The 6,000-nt window shown below is 44.3% G+C and overlaps 1 protein-coding gene across 6 annotated transcripts in view; it reads right to left on the reverse strand.

Annotated features, from left to right (window-relative positions):
* IKZF5 (IKAROS family zinc finger 5) overlaps nucleotides 1-5,152 on the reverse strand; it is a 68,079-nt gene extending 62,927 nt beyond the window's left edge. For 2 of the 6 annotated variants that reach the window (XM_068109791.2, XM_078774749.1), the window contains exon 1: nucleotides 4,999-5,134. The gene's annotated coding sequence lies outside the window, so the exon portion shown is untranslated. Of the gene's footprint in view, nucleotides 1-4,994 lie in introns of all 6 variants that reach the window. The other 4 variants (XM_078774750.1, XM_068109792.2, XM_068109793.2 and 1 more) reach the window with 3 other exon arrangements.
* Nucleotides 5,153-6,000: the final 848 nt, after the last annotated feature.

Below are 6,000 nucleotides of genomic sequence, written 5' to 3' on the forward strand. Positions count from 1 at the left end.
TTGAGAAAGCAGAAGCAGCATGTCCAGAGTAGAGTGACCAGGTCTGAAACCAAATTGATGATCAGAGATCAAGCCATTGGAGAAGAGGAAAGATTTAATATCTGAAGCAATGATGGATTCCATGACTTTGCTGATAATTGGGAGAAGGCTGATTGGTCTGTAGTTGCTGGGATCTGTTTTTGCACCTTTTTTGTGCAAAGCGGTGATGTTGGCTGATTTCCAAGCAGATGGCAGATGACCTTGAGCAAAAGAGAGGGTGAAGAGAACAGAAAGAGGGAGTGAAAGAGCAGAAGAACATGATTTTAGGACCCGTGGGCTGATGCCGTCAGGACCAGTTGCAGAATCAGAGTCGAGGGTTGACAGAAACTTTTCCACCTTGTCAGGAGGAAAGGACACAGAGTCCAGGAGCAGCTGGGTACGACTGGGTACGGTGGGTACAGAGAGGGATGGGTTTGGGACACAAGATTTAGAGGCAAACACAGAGTTGAGGCATTCAGCTTTTTCACGTGCGGAGTCAGCCGTTAAGCCGTTTGAGGTGAGGGAGGGGATGGAGGGGGAACAAACACCAGAAACAGATTTTACCAGACGCCACCAGGATTTGGAAGAGGGAGACAGATAAGAGAGTTCGGTCTTGAGAATGGTGAGATATTGTTTCCTGGCTCTCCTGAGGGTGGACACACACTTGTTTCGGGCTTTGTGAAAGGAAATGAGATTTCTTTCTGTTGGATTTGCTTTCCAGGAGACGAAAGCAAGTTGTTTCAGGGCAACAGCCTCACCACAAGATTCCGTGTACCATGGACGGGAGGAAGGGTATGACAACTGAAGACGAGATGGTATAAATCTGTGCATGAGAGAGAGCAATTTACTTTGAAAGAATTCCCAGGATGAGTTGATGTCAGAGGCGGTAGAGATGGGAGACCAGTCCAGATGATTGATGGCTGCTTGAAGACCGTGCCAGTTGGCCTGAGTGAAATGCCAGACTCGTCGACGCTGAGGAGGCTCTCTGAGAATGGTCAGAGAGATGTCCACTTTGACAAGCACATGATCAGATGAGCCGAATGGAGCAGAAGAAGAGCAGCAGACATTTTCAGGGAAGTTTGTCATAACCAAATCCAGAAGAGAAGATGCTCCGTTGACTGAGATCCAGGTCAGGAAATTGACAGATTGTGTCAGTCCCAGTGAGTCGCAGAAGTCCTTTGCTGAAGAGCCATGGCTGGTGAGAGAGGTACCCACACCCAGCCAACTGGCATGGTGACAATTGAAATCACCACATATGAGGAAGAGAGAGTTGGGATGGGTAGATAGAAGTTGGTCCATATTATCAGACAGTGAGATGTAGATGGAGTCATCGCTGATTGGTGGACGGTACAACACACATATGAACAAAAGGTGGGAGCAAAGGGGAAGCCGTAGCCAAAGGTATTCCTGGGGGTGAGGTGGAGAGAGGGCAGTGGAGGGCGAGTGAGGAAGAGAGTTTTTTATAAAGATAGCAACCCCACCTCCAGGACGAGGCTCAGGTCTATCATACCGGAGGGAGTAACCTGGGAGAGATACCAAGGCATCAGAGACATCATGAAGGAGGAAAGTTTCTGTTAAGCAGATCACATCTGGTTTGTCAGAAGCAACCTGTATGGAGAGGTCAGTCAAGTTTGAGCGAAGGCCCCGGATGTTTGAGGTCCATACCGTTAATGAAGAGGAAGGGGGAGCATCGGGTCCAGAACAGGGGGGGGAGGGGTAGGGTAAGATGTGGAAGAGGAGGAAGAGGTAGGGAGAGCTGTTGAAGGTGTGTCAGAGATTTCAGAATAGCTTGGAGAAAGGGAAGAATGGGGTGGACAAAAGGTTTGATGGAGATTGGGTGAGGCACAGTGAGGTGTTATTTGAGGAGGGGGAAGAGCAAGGCAGAAGGTTTGGGGGAGATGAAGGTGAAAGTTGGAAGGAGGAAGAAGCAGGGAGGATGCTTTGAGGAGGAGGGGTGAGAGGGGAGTCTAGGAGGGGAGGAGCGAGGGAGAATCTCGGCGGGGAGGGGTGTGGGGGGAGTTTAGGAGGGAGGGGAGGGAAGGGGCAAGGGGGGAGATTTGAAAGGGATGGGTGATGGGGAGGATTTGGAGGGGAGGGGTAAGATTGGATTTTGAAAAGTGTACGATTCATGGGAAACGAACATTTTTTGCAAAATGAGTTTGAGACCTTCGAGTCAAAAATACGTTTGAGGAAACTGGAGGAGGGATGGAGTTCTGGATAGTTTAGGGAATGTAGAAAGGAGGAACTGCAAGAGATGGTATTATATATATTTTTTGGAATGAATAGATTTGGTGAGCAAGACGAAAGCATCCTTTTGTAGGAAAAGAAGAAAAGGGTGTTATAATATATGAGAGAAAATAGTTGTTCAGGGGAGAGATTATACATTTCTAACCGCGTGATCGCGAACGAAGAACGAACGAACAAAAAGAACAACAAATAAACTAATAAGACCTGGGAAGGAAATTTTTTTTTGGGATTTTTTTTTTGTGAGTACAGATATTAAACAAGGAGGTACCGGGTGAACGACTGGTACGAAACAGAGAACGAAAATAATTTCAGCACATTCGACGAATCGCTGCGAGAAAAACAAACCACAAGGTCGGAGACGGTACGGTAGTCTAAGCCTACGAGTACTAGGCCGCAGAATACTCGATACCATTAACCGACGATTGTGTATACATGTACGAAAAATTAGCACCGAAAATTTTCCAAAAGATATGCTATAGGTACATACACCGAAAGATAGATACAGTCTCGACAAAAACACAATTGAGAAATATCACTTAGCTTCGAAAGCGTGAGCGCATGGAGCAGCTTCGAAAAGACGTGACCTCGCCATGATCGAACTTATCTTCCATTGTAACCACATTACGCTTGGAAACACTAGCACTATCCTTCTTAGGACCCATGGCTAACACAGACACAGTAAAGGAATAATCACAAAAATAACAGCGAAAGGCAAAGCAAGCACTCGACCGCAGCACAGGACAAAATGCATATGGCGTCGCCTTTGTTTTGAATGAGAACCAGCAGCTATGCGTACGTATACTGTACGTAAATTTTTTTTTTTTAATGTGCTTTTTATTGTATTTGTAATTGTTTTTTAGCTTCTTTTATTGTTAATTTTTATGTACTATTTTATTTATTTTAAATATATTTTTAAGGAATTTTTTTTTTTTTTCACGTCCTCCTATTAGTATTACTAGGGCATGCCCGTACTATATATAAGCTAGGACGTGCCCGTACGTGGGTGCCCGTTCCTTGCCAAAAAAAAAAAATTTGTGTAGGGGTGTGTGTGTGTAAACATCCTAGGGCGTGCCCGTACGTGGGTGCAAAAAATCATGCGTGCAAACAACAACAACAAAAAAAAACTTTGAAACCACGTGGCAGTAACGACCACAGAACCCCCCCCTCTATTTACATGAATGGTTTGGTCCATTCGCAACGACCACAGAACCCCCCCCCCTCTATTTACATGCAATGGTTTGGTCCATTCGCAACGCCAAAGCGAACGGCGAACGGCTAAATCGCCATAGCTCGGTAAGTACTTGTCCGATTAATTTCAAACCTTGAAAAGGCACATCCTCGGGTCCCCAGCAATATACCTGGCAAGTTTCAAGTATATCGGACCGGTAGTTGTCGAGAAATCGTTGTCGCATACATACACACACACATACACACAGAGATTACTGGAATTATAGATAGATGATGTAGGAGTTCGGCTATGATGTAGGAGAAACAAAGTCGCACATAATGACGTTCGCTGAACTGAAATTTACTCTGGAAGAGTGGCGTAAAGTCGGATTTGACTTTGGTCGAAATGGCGTAAAACGGGGTATTGCTGTATTATTATTATTATTATTATGCAAAGATGAACCGATTTAATTTTGGGATCAAGAGGTCAAAGGCCAGAGATTTTGACCAAACTTTGTATAGGCCTAAGTATATATTATGATGAAAAGATGAACCGATTAGATTTCAGCATCAAGATGTCAAAGGTCAGAGGTCATGTCAGGTAAACACGTGAAACTTGAGAACAGCTTAAGTGATTTAAATCAAACTTGGTACAAGTATGTATAATGATGTTCTAATGAGGGAGGAGGCATATCGGTCGATGTCACGTTGAAGAGTGCCATTATAGTTTAAGTCTGGTATGACTGATGGGGTTTTAACCATCGATCTCCCAGATAGAGCGGACGCTCCAACCACTACACCACCCAGTCGGGTTAACCATACACAGAGCGGACGCTCTCACCACTACACCACCCAGTCGAGTTTAACCATACACAGAGCGGACGCTCTAACCACTACACCACCCAGTCGGGTTTACAGCTGTTGATACTTCTGTATAGTATATCAAAATGACAAGGACTCTGAGAAAATGATATATCAGACAGTTTGCTGTAAATCAAGAAACAAATTTTTTAACATTGTCGTTGTAACGATTACAATTTGCAAAAATAAACAAAATTAACAACACGATGAGTATGACTAAACGTTAATGCATCCGAGACATTGAGCAAACCCAAATAAGGCCTGTATAACCTTTCACGGCATAACACTAACAGACCCAAAGTGTGGTTGTCTCTCCATTTAAAAAAAAAAAAACAGACCTTTTTCGAACATTATCTTGTCTTTTTGCTATCGTTTGCGTACTTGTTACTTTCCCAAAGGAGGAGATGGCATTATTATATAGGGCAAACACCGTTTCAGGCGGTGTATAGTCAAAACCACGTCCCGGTCATGACATAATTTAGTGTCATAAAAAGCACAATCGGCTAACATACAAAACTCCTGCCGTGCAGGGATTCGAAAAAAATGAACATGTCATAAAACACAAAAGTAACGGACATCTTGGGTAACAAGGGAAGTGTAACTTCGGGCCTAGCGCGGTCTAGAATCCGCGTCTGTGCTTCTGACGCACTGTTTACCTAGCAGGACGTTAACGCATCATGTCACACATGTAACAACGTTACCTACTCTTTCGGCCGAGCTCACACAAAATTCAACGCAAACGTGCGGCCGTATGAGCCGAACGAGCCCGCTCGACTAGTGCTCCACCAGTCGCCATAGCTTGCCTCTCACCTCGCCACCTCGGGGAATTTCATTTTAGAATAGCAAACTTGGTTATGTTATTTTTTGGGTAGTTTAGAAGCAAAACCAATCTATTGTAAGCAGTTAAACTTAGTATTGCAATGGGATCGTTATATAATAAAATTAAAACATTTTGTTGTGGAAGGAAAAATATCAATAAAAAAGTAAACAACCAGTCGTGTTACACCGCCTACAGAAACCGCCGCCATTACACCGCTCGGAGAACTGAATTTTTTATTTTATTAACCTGACTCGTTTAAACAAACAGAATGGTGACTGTGATTATGTTGAGAGATATGGTCGTTGGAAAATTGAAAGATAGAGAACAGAAAAGGCATGTCTGGAGGAATCGGGGAACGAAGTTCATGCATAATCGACGCCATCTATTTATTACGTACGGCACCCAATATTTTGACAACGTTGCCCCCCCCCCCCCCCCTTCCTTCTGCCCTCCCCTTTTAAACTCCCCCCGCCTCTGCACACGTAATATCTGAAGAGACTAAATTACACGAGATCACTGGTTCAGTGTACCTGTACGATTGCAAAGTGACCTGCAAGTAAGGATATGATCTTTCAGGTTTTTGGTTTATAAATCTCATAGTTCTTAACAGAAATAAAAAAGTTTCTTACACTTACAGAGCGCTCGCCAAGCGGCTTAAGCACTCAAGCAAGCACTCGATTCAAAACCGTTGACAAGGAACGGCCGGCTTGGCAAGCGCTAGCTAGTTGCTTGGTAACCGTCCACGCCCCGTGTTGGGCGGAATCAAAAATGGGTAATTAATTAATATATTCGACGTGATCCAATGGTGTGGTGATATTGCGCGGGGAATCCCAAAGGGTGGTGACGTAGCCTTCGGTGAAGGAAAGCTCATGACGTCGAACCTCGAA

The sequence above is a fragment of the Myxine glutinosa genome, chromosome 3 (genome assembly GCF_964187855.1).
Source record: "Myxine glutinosa chromosome 3, kmMyxGlut1.1, whole genome shotgun sequence".
NCBI lineage: Eukaryota > Metazoa > Chordata > Myxini > Myxiniformes > Myxinidae > Myxine > Myxine glutinosa.